The 13,750-nt window shown below is 37.9% G+C and overlaps 1 protein-coding gene across 2 annotated transcripts in view; it reads right to left on the reverse strand.

Moving 5' to 3' along the window:
• The window catches only part of LOC306842685 (galactosylgalactosylxylosylprotein 3-beta-glucuronosyltransferase 1), an 82,818-nt gene extending 69,632 nt beyond the window's left edge, over positions 1-13,186 (reverse strand). For both annotated transcript variants that reach the window (XM_079373692.1, XM_079373690.1), the window contains exon 1: positions 12,738-13,186. The gene's annotated coding sequence lies outside the window, so the exon portion shown is untranslated. The remainder of the gene's footprint in view (positions 1-12,737) is intronic.
• Between the last annotated feature and the right edge of the window lie 564 nt (positions 13,187-13,750).

The following is a 13,750-nucleotide window of genomic DNA, read 5'->3' on the forward strand; positions in this document are numbered from 1 at the left end:
AAAAAAGTTAAGGACTGCAGCTTTAAGTAAACACACTACTTGTCAAGAGGTTAGAATGATTATGATTTTTATGTTTTTAAGTGTATATATATATATATTCAGTATATATACTATATATATCTAAAAAACTCCCCTGGGTCGATAAAGTGCTGAAGAAACACCCTTATATATCATCAGAACATACAACTGAAAAAATAAATCAGTTCATGAATATTCATCTACAGCAGCGCAGGTTAAGAGCAGAAAAGGAGATATGGGAAAATCAGTAAATTCAGTGTTGTAAAATCTTAGTTAACAGGTCAATGCGTGTTCCATATACAGTTGCATGCGAAAGTTTGGGAAACCCTTGCAGAATCTGTGAAAATGTGAATAATTTTAACAAAATAAGAGAGATCATACAAAATGCATGTTATTTTTTATTTAGTACTGTCCTGAGTAAGATATTTTCAATAAAAGATGTTTACATATAGTACACAAGACAAAAAAAATAGCTGAAATTATTAAAATAACCCCATTCAAAAGTTTGGGAACCCTTGGTTCTTAATACTGTGTGTGGTTACCTGGATGATCTACGATGTTATGTGATGGTTGTTCACGAGTCCCTTGTTTGTTCTGAACAGTTCAACTGAGCACTGTTCTTCAGAAAAATCCTCCAGGATCTGCAGAATCTTCAGTTTTCCAACATCTTTTGCATATTTGAACCCTTTCCAGCAGTGACTGTATGATTTTGAGATCCTCCTTTTCACACTGAGGACAATTGAGGGACTCAAACACAACAATTAAAAAAGGTTCAAACATTCACTGATGCTCCAGAAGGAAACACGATGCATTAAGAGCCGGGGGTGAAAACTTTTGAACAGAATGAAGATGTCCAAATTTTTCTTATTTTGTAGAAATATAATTTTTTTTCCATTTAGTTCTGCCCTTCGGAAGCAACAGAAGCTACTTGCATGTTTCCTGGAAGACAAATTAAGTACAATTTACCTTGATCTTCAAATTCAAAAAGTTTTCACCCCCGGCTCTTAACTGTATATAGCACATCACTCTCAGGACTAAGAACCCTCCAGAGTGAAATAGCTCTTATATAATTTGCTGATGCGGCTATGGGTCAAATGACCAACATCACTCGTAATGACTGTAATAACCTGAATAATCTAACCTGATATGAAGCCATTTGTACGTTTATTGATTCTACATTGAATGACATCCACAATTTCATGCTACATACTGTCTGGTGTGTTGAATAAGAACTAATTTTGGTCACCGTATTTGGATCCTTCTGACTTCTCTTGATTAATCTGATTATGTGCAATTGTTTAGATGATTCTGACACTGACTCATATGATCATGAATGCTAAAATGTCTTTGCATCGTCTGCATTATTGAAAAAAAGAAAAGATTTAAAAAATTCAACCCCCCAACCCCTCTCTGGTAACAGCGAAAAAAACACAGCTAACGTCTTAATCCAAAATCCAAGCTACTGTTTGACTCTCAGTCACCCAATAGTCTAAAATGAGTCATGCTTCCTGTCTCAGCCTACCATGCAGCCCTGATTATCCTCTTAAAGTGCCCCTATTGAAAGCAGGGAGGTTTAATTGGCTATGCAAATAGTTGGCACACCAGACTCATTACCTACGAGTATCGCAGTAGGCTCTCGATGGGAGGATGACTAAGAAACAAATTGGCGTTTTCAAGCCTCACAAGCTTTTTCTCCCTAAATGCAAAGACTCTAGATAGACTGTGGTGGGAGAAAAAGAAAATCAGCCATTCTCTTTGTTGCTAGAAGAAGTGCTGGGTCCTTGTTTTGTAATTCCCTCTAGTCAGAGTTGGGTTTTGTAGATCATTTAGAATGACTGCAGTGGTGTAAAAAGCATCGGACCAGCACGGGGTGCGCAGGGAATCCCCATGCTAACTCAAACGCTCGCTGTCTTTAACACCGAACATTAGCATGTCAATAACAGCACAGTATGTTGCCGAAGACATAGGGGGATTAGTTTAGTACAGCAAGAGGTTGTCGATAAACCAGGCGCTTTTACCTTCGAATTCCCACTGACATGTTTTCACTGCGGACAAATCGATTGTTTTTCTGTTTATCTCATTTAGGATTTATAGAACAATTGAACAGCGTCAGAGCCCACGGACCCCTCATCATTAAACCACATGAAGCATTTCAGTCAACAAATTCTTTCAAATCATTTTGTAAGACCATCCAGTGGTCTTGGCAAACTTTGTACAAACTATACATCTATACAACTATAAATGTTCTCAGGTGATCAAAAGATTATTGTGTGATTTGACGCATAAAAATATGTTTGTTCAATCGCTGTACGTGGTTTTCAAATCCCTTCATTCTTGCAGCAATGGTGGCTCACTTCTCGGGAGAAAAATTACCACCAGCTGCTCAATCCTCCTTTGTAAACATAATTTGTGCAAATGATGGACCTTAATGGGATTTCTCCAACATTCATTAAGCTGCAATAGCCATTTCAAAAGCACATGTGCCCTGCATCTCAGCACTGAGAGACTGGACACTAGACACCGGTAAAAGTCAGATGAAAGATGCCAACTGAAGTTGAACAAATTATGAAAAGTATCATCTCACTTTGTAGGTATAAAATCGACAGCCAGCCTGATTAAATTGTTCTGAAGCTGCAGTTTTTGTTTAATCTGTGCAATAATGGAAAACAGAAAAACCATACCAGCATATTTTGTTGTAGCATAGTTTGGTCTGTGTTGTATAAAGATTTTATGAACCTCCTGCCACCCTAGTGTTCTCATCATCTTTGCTGACATTACAAAGCACAGACGCATGGTAACTGTTGCTATGCTTTCCAGGTCAGTGAAGATTTTGGTGGTAGCACCCTTTTACAAAGTTTGGTGTTAGATAGATACTGTAGTTAGATAGATTTCTTAGTGATATTTGGTGATATTTGGTGATATTTGGCGATTTTGTTCTCTTCGTCTGTCTGGATGGAAATGGTGCTTTATTTGCAAAACTTTCATGCGATATTCCAATTTTGCACACAAGTTAAATTTGCAACTTTGGAAGGAAATATGTATGGGAACTTTTTCTCCCTTGTGTGTGAATTCCTATTAAAGTCACTGGATTTCATCTGCAAAATTTTGCCGTAATGTAAATGTAAATGTGATCACACTTTACAAGTAAAAAAACAACAACAACAAAACAATTAAAAAACAAAAATACTTTTTTTCTCAAAAGTTGCTATTTCGAGATGCTTGACATGCTTATTTCAGTAAGAAAGAGGTTCACCGATACACCAGCCAAGCACAAGCAGATCTATTTATTAGCTATCTGTGTTTGTTCAAAGAATGTCATAACTGGTGTCTACTGGCCACGTCTTTCCTGCATCGCAGAATCCATTTTCTAATCAGCCGCATTTTTACAGCTTAGCGTCATTATACCAAAACACAGGTCCTTTTCAAAAAATTAGCATATTGTGATAAAGTTCATTATTTTCTGTAATGTACTGATAAACATTAGACTTTCATATATTTTAGATTCATTACAACACAACTGAAGTAGTTCAAGCCTTTTATTGTTTTAATATTGATGATTTTGGCATACAGCTCATGAAAACCCAAAATTCCTATCTCAAAAAATTAGCATATTTCATCCGACCAATAAAAGAAAAGTGTTTTTAATACAAAAAAAAAAAAAAAGTCAACCTTCAAATAATTATGTTCAGTTATGCACTCAATACTTGGTCGGGAATCCTTTTGCAGAAATGACTGCTTCAATGCGGCGTGGCATGGAGGCAATCAGCCTGTGGCACTGCTGAGGTGTTATGGAGGCCCAGGATGCTTCGATAGCGGCCTTAAGCTCATCCAGAGTGTTGGGTCTTGCGTCTCTCAACTTTCTCTTCACAATATCCCACAGATTCTCTATGGGGTTCAGGTCAGGAGAGTTGGCAGGCCAATTGAGCACAGTAACACCATGATCAGTAAACCATTTACCAGTGGTTTTGGCACTGTGAGCAGGTGCCAGGTCGTGCTGAAAAATGAAATCATCTCCATAAAGCTTTTCAGCAGATGGAAGCATGAAGTGCTCCAAAATCTCCTGATAGCTAGCTGCATTGACCCTGCCCTTGATAAAACACAGTGGACCAACACCAGCATCACTGACTGTGGGTACTTGACACTGGACTTCAGGCATTTTGGCATTTTCCTCTCCCCAGTCTTCCTCCAGACTCTGGCACCTTGATTTCCGAATGACATGCAAAATTTGCTTTCATCCGAAAAAAGTACTTTGGACCACTGAGCAACAGTCCAGTGCTGCTTCTCTGTAGCCCAGGTCAGGCGCTTCTGCCGCTGTTTCTGGTTCAAAAGTGGCTTGACCTGGGGAATGCGGCACCTGTAGCCCATTTCCTGCACACGCCTGTACACGGTGGCTCTGGATGTTTCTACTCCAGACTCAGTCCACTGCTTCCGCAGGTCCCCCAAGGTCTGGAATCGGTCCTTCTCCACAATCTTCCTCAGGGTCCGGTCACCTCTTCTCGTTGTGCTGCGTTTTCTGCCACACTTTTTCCTTCCCACAGACTTCCCACTGAGGTGCCTTGATACAGCACTCTGGGAACAGCCTATTCGTTCAGAAATTTCTTTCTGTGTCTTACCCTCTTGCTTGAGGGTGTCAATGATGGCCTTCTGGACAGCAGTCAGGTCGGCAGTCTTACCCATGATTGCGGTTTTGAGTAATGAACCAGGCTGGGAGTTTTTAAAAGCCTCAGGAATCTTTTGCAGGTGTTTAGAGTTAATTAGTTGATTCAGATGATTAGGTTAATAGCTCGTTTAGAGAACCTTTTCATGATATGCTATTTTTTTGAGATAGGAATTTTGGGTTTTCATGAGCTGTATGCCAAAATCATCAATATTAAAACAATAAAAGGCTTGAACTACTTAATTTGTGTTGTAATGAATCTAAAATATATGAAAGTCTAATGTTTATCAGTACATTACAGAAAATAATGAACTTTATCACAATATGCTAATTTTTTGAAAAGGACCTGTATCTGACTGGAGAATACCGCTGCTGACCAATCAGGATGAAATATTCCAGAGAGCCATGTAATAAGCATACATACTATCTCAGGGCAGTGTCTGAAACACCAAGTCAAGGCAGAAAATAGTCCTCTGTGAATAAATCTTAGTAGCATATTAAATTGCAGTTTGAAAGGTAAATGAAAGTGGCCAGTGGCATGTCTCCCAGTTTCAGAGATTTACTGCACTTTCCGAGTCAAATGATGGTGAGTTTGGCCCAGATCAGCTCAAAGTGAATGTGTAAGCTGCTGCGAGCCCTCTGGCTCATAAGGATGTCTGTACACATTACTAATGTTGTAAATTTCACCATCATCACTGTGATGCATAACCCATTTGGGTCTGCATAATATCTATTTTTCTATATTTGAACTGGCTCACTCAAACTGTGCCATTGTTCATATTGAATTAAATTCCATTTCACTTTAATGCTGATATTGCAATGTTTTATAATTTATGTCTTTATCATGAGTTTATTTAAAACAGTTAAGTGTTGAATCCCATATGAGTGTACTGAGTGTTCTTTGCCATGAGGTGCCATGTTGAACTTCCAGTGACCAGTATGAGAGAGTCAGAGTGATAACACCAAATTTAACACACCTGCTCCCCATTCACACCTGAGACCTTGTAACATTAACGAGTCACTAATTGGGCCCAATTTGGACATCTTCACTCAGGGGTGTACTCACTTTTGTGGCCAGCAGTTTAGACATTAATGGCTGTGTGTTGAGTTATTTTGAGGTGACAGCAAATTTACAGTGTTATACAAACTGTACATTCACTACTTTACATTGTAGCAAAGTGTCGTTTCTTCAGTGTTATCACATTAAAAGATATAATAAAATATTTACAAAAATGTGAGGGGTGTACTCACTTCTGTGAGATAGTGTGTGCATATATACAGTAAAAAAAAAAAAAAAAAAAAAATATATATATATATATATATATATACATACATATATATATATATATATATATATATATACATATATATATATATATATATATATATATATATATATATATATATATATATTAATGCTGTCAAATGATTAATCGTGTTTAATCACGTCCAAAATAAGTTTTTGTTTACGTAATATATGTGTGTGTACTGTGTATATTTATTATGTATATATAAAGACACATATTTTGAAAATATTTACATGTATGTACGTGTATATATTTATATTTATATAAATTATATAATACATAAATATATTTAATATATAAACATAACCTATTTTTCTTCAATATATACATGAATGTGTGTGTATTTATATGTACATAATAAATAAACACAGTACACACCCATGTATTATGTAAAAAAAATATATATGTATATTTTGGATGCGATTAATCATGATTAATATATATATATATATATATATATATATATATATATATATATATATGAAAAACACAGCGACCACAACTGTATCATTTTTGGCAAGCAGCTATAGTGTACAGTTTAAATGAACCCGCAAGAGTAATTTGAGTTATTCATAATGAATAGAGCATCTTGTTTTTTTTTGTTGTTGTTTTTAGCATATTCACATTTGAGTAGCTCAAATGGTAATTGAGTCCCTACCACAACGTGACAGAGCAAGATTTAATTCAAAGGAGGCTGAGGTTGACAAAATCATTTTAAACTGGTAATTAAAGCCCAAGGCAAGAGTATAGTGTCATCTTATTGATGAAGCAGTGTTTAAACTCTGGTTTAATATCTTGTTAAATCGTTAACATACTAAGTACTATCTAGTTTCATCAGTTTATCTGTCAGATACATGCAAGGTCTGTTACAGGTCACGAATCCTGCTCAGCGAAAATAAAACCCAGAGACAGCTGAAAGCAGCATAGTGTCGCATCAGACACTGCCCAGCCTGCCAGTTGACGCTGATGTGATCTGCAATGTTCTGGCCAGATTATAACACAAAAGAGGAGCAGTATTTCCTAACAGCATGTTCGACAGCACACAAGAGCTTTGAAGAGGCTATCTGTAACTACTTTAACTAGCAGGTTAATTAGAGAAACTACTACAACAAGCAACCTGATGACAAACACAAAACCTCTTTCTGCAGTTCAAGTGGTTCTGCCACATAATTATGAATACTGTTTGAAAAGGCAGGTTTGTTGCATTGTCATATATTCAATTTCACAGAGATGAGAGAATGTAATGTTCATTAGAAAGAATTACTGGGGCACTAGTAAAACCATAATTAATCAAATGCTGAATAATAATATCATTGTCAATTACATCTTACACTGATAGTGAGAACATATTTCATTTAAAATACATTTTAATAAGTTGAAATATTACAATTATTAATTAAACATATAGTGAAAGTCATATAATGCAAAAAGTAAAACATCAATGTGACTTTAATTCTGCATTCACCAAAACTGAATTTCCCAAACAGCAAGCAAATCGTTAAGGCCAGGTGCTTTGCTGTGTCAGTCCTGTTTTATACGGTAAGAAGGACATGACTGAAGATTTACATTAAATATGAATGCACTTGGAGATGAAATGTTCATGGTCACTATGTGGTGAATCTACAGGATTAGAAAATCTGATTGGTCTCAGATATTTCACAGTGCTTGTATCGTGAGCACAGCAGCTGCTGCTGTTGAAGGACTGGGGGCTGCTGCTAGACGGAATAGCACAGGTGGGGAGGGGGCTCTATGTATTACTGCTGTTCCAGAGGACGCACACGGAGGACAGATACTTAGCAGAATTAGATTTACTAAAAGGAGACTTTTATTGTTTTTAAAGGTCATTTGCTTATTATCCCCTTATGGCTCTTCCTTTTGCATTCTCATCAAGAACTCTGTAAAGTACACAGTGTCTTTATAGACATTTATATGGTATGGTTCAGACTTTTCAGCAGTAAGAGAGTAAGAATAGACAGGATTTGTGCTCTGAACATTCTCCCCACTTAGTGAAATCACTCATTTTAGAGACAGTTCACGCAGGGAACATTCCCGGATTATCCCGGTCTTCTCTCTCTCTCTTTGGTTGTTGCATTACCTGTTTCTTCAGGATTCTAATCGAACTACTTTTAGTGTTGAAATGTTTTCATTTATCTATTTTTTATTTTTCTTTTTTTTGAATGCAAGAACATGACCTGTATGACTTGCTCCTGACTAATTTGATCTATTCTGGTAAACATGGTTTAGAGAAATGTTTTACTGCCAGATGCGCAGAATTAGCTGACTGCAGACTTAACAGAAGTCATGTACTGGTCAGAGGGTATGAGCTGGTAATAGCTTTTCATTAAAGCATTATTTTTATTGCATATTTAATGTTGATTAAATATTACCAATGTACCATTTCAAAACGTCATATAAACGTGGATTAATTGGAAAAAGTTGCATTTTAAAGGACAGTTTTTCAAATCCATGTGACTTTCTTTTTTTCTACAGATCATAGAACAGGAACATTTTTAAAAATCAACAATTGCATATAAATTAGGGTGACCATATGTGCCATTTTTCCCAGACACGTCCTTGCCAGGATTTGTTTTGGCTTTGTTTTCCTGTTTTCATATTTGCTGCAGGTAATGATCTAAAAGTAGTTTGACCAATAACATGCAGGCATTGTACATAATGGGCCAATCATGGTTTGTGAATACACATACATATTAGGTGTGTTCGACTTAAAGTGATGCGGCTCAGACCTATCAGTTTTTGACATTAAAGTACCTCGAGAGCATTTTGAAAGCATAAGGAACATCTGTATGGTACTTTGATGTCATACATCGATCGTTCTGCACACGCAGACAAAGCCAAAACCTAGATATTTTAGGCAATATAGAAATCCTGTCCAGGACGCGTCCGGCAAAAATGGCACGTATGGTCACCCTATATAAAAGGGATGGTCATTCCAAACCTTAATCACATTTTTCTGTGGAACACAAAAGAAGATATTTTGAAAAATACCTTAGTGCTTTTTTCCATATAAAGAAAGCCGGTTGGCCCGCTCTGACTTCCATTGTATGGACAAAATTATTTTTAAAAATACATTTTGTATTCCACAGAAAAAAGTCAAACAGTTTTGTACAGAATGAAAGAGAGTAAATGATGTCAGAATTTTTTTGGGTGACCGATCCCTTTAAGACTTTAGCAAGCGATGGTAGGCTATTAAAATAAAAATCATTTTGCTTTTTTACTTTTGTCAAACATGTTAGGTCTATATGAACAGCATCGTCCTGGACCCCTGCCATCCATGTGCTTCAGAAAGGAGTCGAGAATGCATGTCAGTCGTCGCAATCATTACCTTCCATAATAGGATTGTGCCGTTACTGTACAGCTGCCAGACATCAAGAAAAAGGTGAGCCATATACAGCATGACTGGATGAAGTTGTTTGGCACATGGAGGGTGGGCGGCCACTTGAGACCCCGCTGAGGAAATATGGCCTGGCATTCTCACTTTAGCTTCTTAGCTCTTCTGCTACTTTGAGCCGATCTCTTCCGGGGGTAACAGCTGCTGTCCCTGGAGGTGTTATGGTTCAGTAATGGGAGTGTGTTTGTGTGTGTGTCTACGACTCCACGACTAAAGTGGGCCAGAGACGGCAGCCAAACACAAGCTCAAAGCCCCGCAGTGCTGAATTCAAGAAGGCAGAATAACAGCCCAGCCTGAGGCCTGGCAATCTGTTTTCCTGCCTTTTTCCTCTCTTCCTTCTTCCTTATTCTGTTTTTCAGCTGTTCATTAGCTGTCCATTGAGAGAGAGCTATGGGTGTTAGCGCTCCACTTCGGGCACCGAGAGCTGGTACAGAGCAGATCTAGCCATAGCAGTGTGTAACTCTTTGTGGCAGCGTCGGGATGAATGAATAATGCAGTCATGGTAGCGTCACTCAGGGAACAATTGTGCTGGTTAATATTCATGGCATGGAGATTCAGATGGCGTTGTGAATCGCTTTACAGTCTTTCAAGAGCTTAGAGTCCCTCAGCAAACTAACCTTGCCTGTGTGACATATGAAAACAGGTTCTTCCTGAGCGAAACGGAACATAACACTTGCAGTTTGAATCAGAGTGTTTGTCTACTACATGAACAAATCGTACACATGTGAGCAAGAGAGGTTAAGTGTGTGAACTTGTGTGAAAGTGCACATGAGTGTGTGTGAGGGAGGGCAAGAGCACCTGCAGCAAGCAGCTCCAGCCTAGTGTGCTTTCAAATGCCTACGTCAGAGCTGTTTTCAACAGAAACCCTGTGAATTTCACCCACAGGGCTTTTTATTTTATTTTTTAAATCTGCTTTTGAATTCCTTGCAGCCGCACTGATTTGTCTGAGGAGTAAGAATGATATTGTTGGCTTGTATTCTTTGTCTCTGTCCCTTTGCTACTCGGGCACTCGGTGATCACACGAGTTATGGTAGGTCATTCAGTGGTTTTATAGACTGCTGTGCTGAATATTCAGTCAGAATGTTTTGTTTGTGAGTCTTTAATTAATATTGCTGAAGGTGAAATACAAGCCATCAGTGCTATGTACTGACACCACAAAGCAGAGCGCAGGCTAAAAAATGTTTGACTGGTTTGAGAGCTCCCACGAGAGAGACAGCTTAACAGCAACGTTCATCTGGTATAGTTTATTACATATAAAGTAATATACTATAATTATATAATAATATTTTTAACATCTGTTTTCTCTTGCAAATGATCTTAGCTGTGCGATTTTACTTTACTTTTATTATATTATATTATATTATATTATATTAACATTTTGCATAGACACTATTTTAGGCTACTGTTTTAGGTAATGTAGACTGATTACATTGACGTAGAAATGATTGGCAATAGTAATTCAATGCTGGTTAGTGTTAATGTAATACAGATTGTGAAAATAATCTATACTCACTATAGATTAAAAAAATCTTGAAAACGAATTACGATGCAACAAGATCCAAGATTTATTCGAAAGTAGGTACCGGTGGATGGAAGAAGTCCTCAATAATCACTGCAATTTCGCATCCAGGTCTGTACCCAATCTGGTGTAGAACAGAGCGCCTGCTTTTTATGATCCAATCAATTCCCAGTTCAATAAAATCAAGTTGTGCCCCATTTCTCCCATTGAAAATCCTGTTTCACTAGAGAATACATCTTATTAGGCAAGTGAAATGGGTTGTGAATGCTGTTTCATGTTAACTGTGATGTCCATAATGACAAAGTACATTTCTGTGAGAATTTTGCTTAAAAATTTTTTGGTCACACTTTATATTAGGTGGCTTTAACTACTATGTACTTACATCAAAAAATAAGTACAATGTACTTATTGTGGTCATATTGCATTGCAAAACCCTTTTGCTGCTATTGAGGTGGGATGCGGGTAAGGTTAGGGACAGGTTTGGTGGTATGGGTAGGTTTAAGGGTGGGTTAAGGTGTAAGGGGTGGGTCAACAGTTTAATTATAAATGTAATTACAGAAATTAATTACAGATGTAACTTCATAATGGTATTTTTTTAAATATAAGTACAATGTAAAAACATGTATGTACACAATAAGCGCATTGTATCAAATGAGTAAGTAGGCTACATAATATAAGGCCACCTAATATAAAGTGGGACCAAATTTTGTAACTAAGATATGTGACAAATAAGATTAATTATGACATTACTTCCCTTGTATGTTCTCATCCCACAGTTGCTAATTGTTTGTTTCTTTGACGGCACAACAGGCTCATTTGAGCTAAACTTTCCAGTAAGAGTTGCCCAGTCTGTTCCTTAATGTGGAATTCCATCCCAGACGCATCCTCAGAGATGTACTTTCCATTGATATTGCTACTAATGGCTTCATATTCCTGCCCTGCAGTGGCACCGTTCCTGCTCTTATGTAATGATTTACATATTTAGCTACGGTTGTTATTGCTTCAGCAGCTGGCAGAGTTGGGGTTTACACAATAAAAGAGAGTGTTGATGGCACCAATATTTGTTAAAGCTTTCTCCATCTAATTAGCATCTCGCTTTTGCTAAGCACTGGCCGTGCATTGTTCCCGGGGTTGTTTTTCGGCATGCGGGGTTGTTTTGACACTGGGTCAGGAGGGGGGAGGGGCCCTAAACTAAGCCTTTAATGACTGAACACTAATACCCAGGTGTAGATTAGAAGTGGCAGTGCTGCATGGTCGTAGCAGTGAACTGGCATTAGTGTTGACACTTCTTTTGTTATGTTATGTGTGGTTATCATTGCAGCACAGATAAGACATGCATATTAAATTGCCACTTATTTTGTCTGGATGCAACTGAATATAAAATATGAACACTTTTAGGACTAAATATCCTAAAAGTGGTGAGTTGCAATGTTAAAATTCCTACATTTTAAGTCTAAGCTACGTACATTAAAAACGGATCCATACTGTGCATTGACTCACAAATATATACACAAACACGACTGTTTCCCAAGGTTCTCAGCTGGTGACTGAGTCTTTCTAGCTGACACCACGGTGCTCTTTGAGCTCTGTAGGATTACGAGTGATTCTTTACTTCAGGCTTGCCTCAGGTCTCTGTCACAAGCTCATCTCCGTGTACATCTTAACATATGCATAGCTTATTCTCCAGGGCTCATCCACGCAGCCGTCTCTCTCAATCGTGAGGGAGAAACAGCAGCCTCAGCCTCTGTTGTTGCTCGTCACCACAGAATTTGTGTGCCTTTTTGTGTTGTGCTCTATCACAGATTAGACAAAGAAGGTTTGTCTTACCTCACGTAGATGCAGTTATTTCCACCACATGCTGCTGCATGCTTCATTCATTAAAAAAATCCCTCCATCTCTCACTCTTTGTCTTTGTGTGTCTCTCTTGATTTCTTATTTTCCTCTTGTTTTCTTTGTTTTTGGTCAGAGCATCCCTGTATTTGTTTGTGCTGTGGCTTCTGGATCAAACTGGAAACATGCGCTGTAATTGGGGACGAATCTGCCAGTAGTCTCCCCCGTTTTCTTCTCTTCCCTGTCAGACGTGCTCTCACTCAAGCTCACAATCCGAGAGAGAGGGATGTAGGCAAGACCCTACAGTAATGGTGTGATAATTTGCTTGGTGGTTGTTCTCTGTCTCTCCCCCTGATTTCTCTGTCTTCATTCAGCGTGCCGGTCGTGGCTCAGTCGGGCTGTCAGAACGCATGGAGACACATCTGTGAATGTGTTTATGTGGCTCTAACGTAGCCTCTTCGGCTAGGCAGAGACCCCCTCCTTGCTCAAGATGTGCTCACTAATGGCATGTACCATTATGGCTCAGAGCAGGGTGGGCTGTGAGGAAAGGAGGGGGAGGGAGAGAGAGAGTGTGAGGGGGCAAGAGGGGAAAAATAGGCTTGGTGTACAAATTGAGTGGGTCTGTGCATGAGTGCATGTATGTTTGTTGTTTGACATGTCTTCCTGTCATTGTACATAAAACAAAACCGGGGACATTTTGCTGTGCTGTGATTTATACATGAAGATTTTGTATGTCACTGCTGATCTTTGAATTAATAGTGAAGTATGCATATTTTGAAATATGCACCACTATATAAAGAGAGTTCATCCAAAAATGTCTATATTTATTCACCCTCATGTAATTCCAAACATGTTTGCCTTTCTTTTTCTGTGTGGAACACAAAAGAAGATACTGGTAAAAGTATAAAAAGAATACAATAGCAAAGCGCAAACTATTTGTTTATTGTTAATTCATATAAAAAAAAAATGAATACATTATGTACTGCCACTTTAATTAAACTTTAAATTAT

Source organism: Barbus barbus (assembly GCF_936440315.1).
Source record: "Barbus barbus genome assembly, chromosome: 23".
NCBI lineage: Eukaryota > Metazoa > Chordata > Actinopteri > Cypriniformes > Cyprinidae > Barbus > Barbus barbus.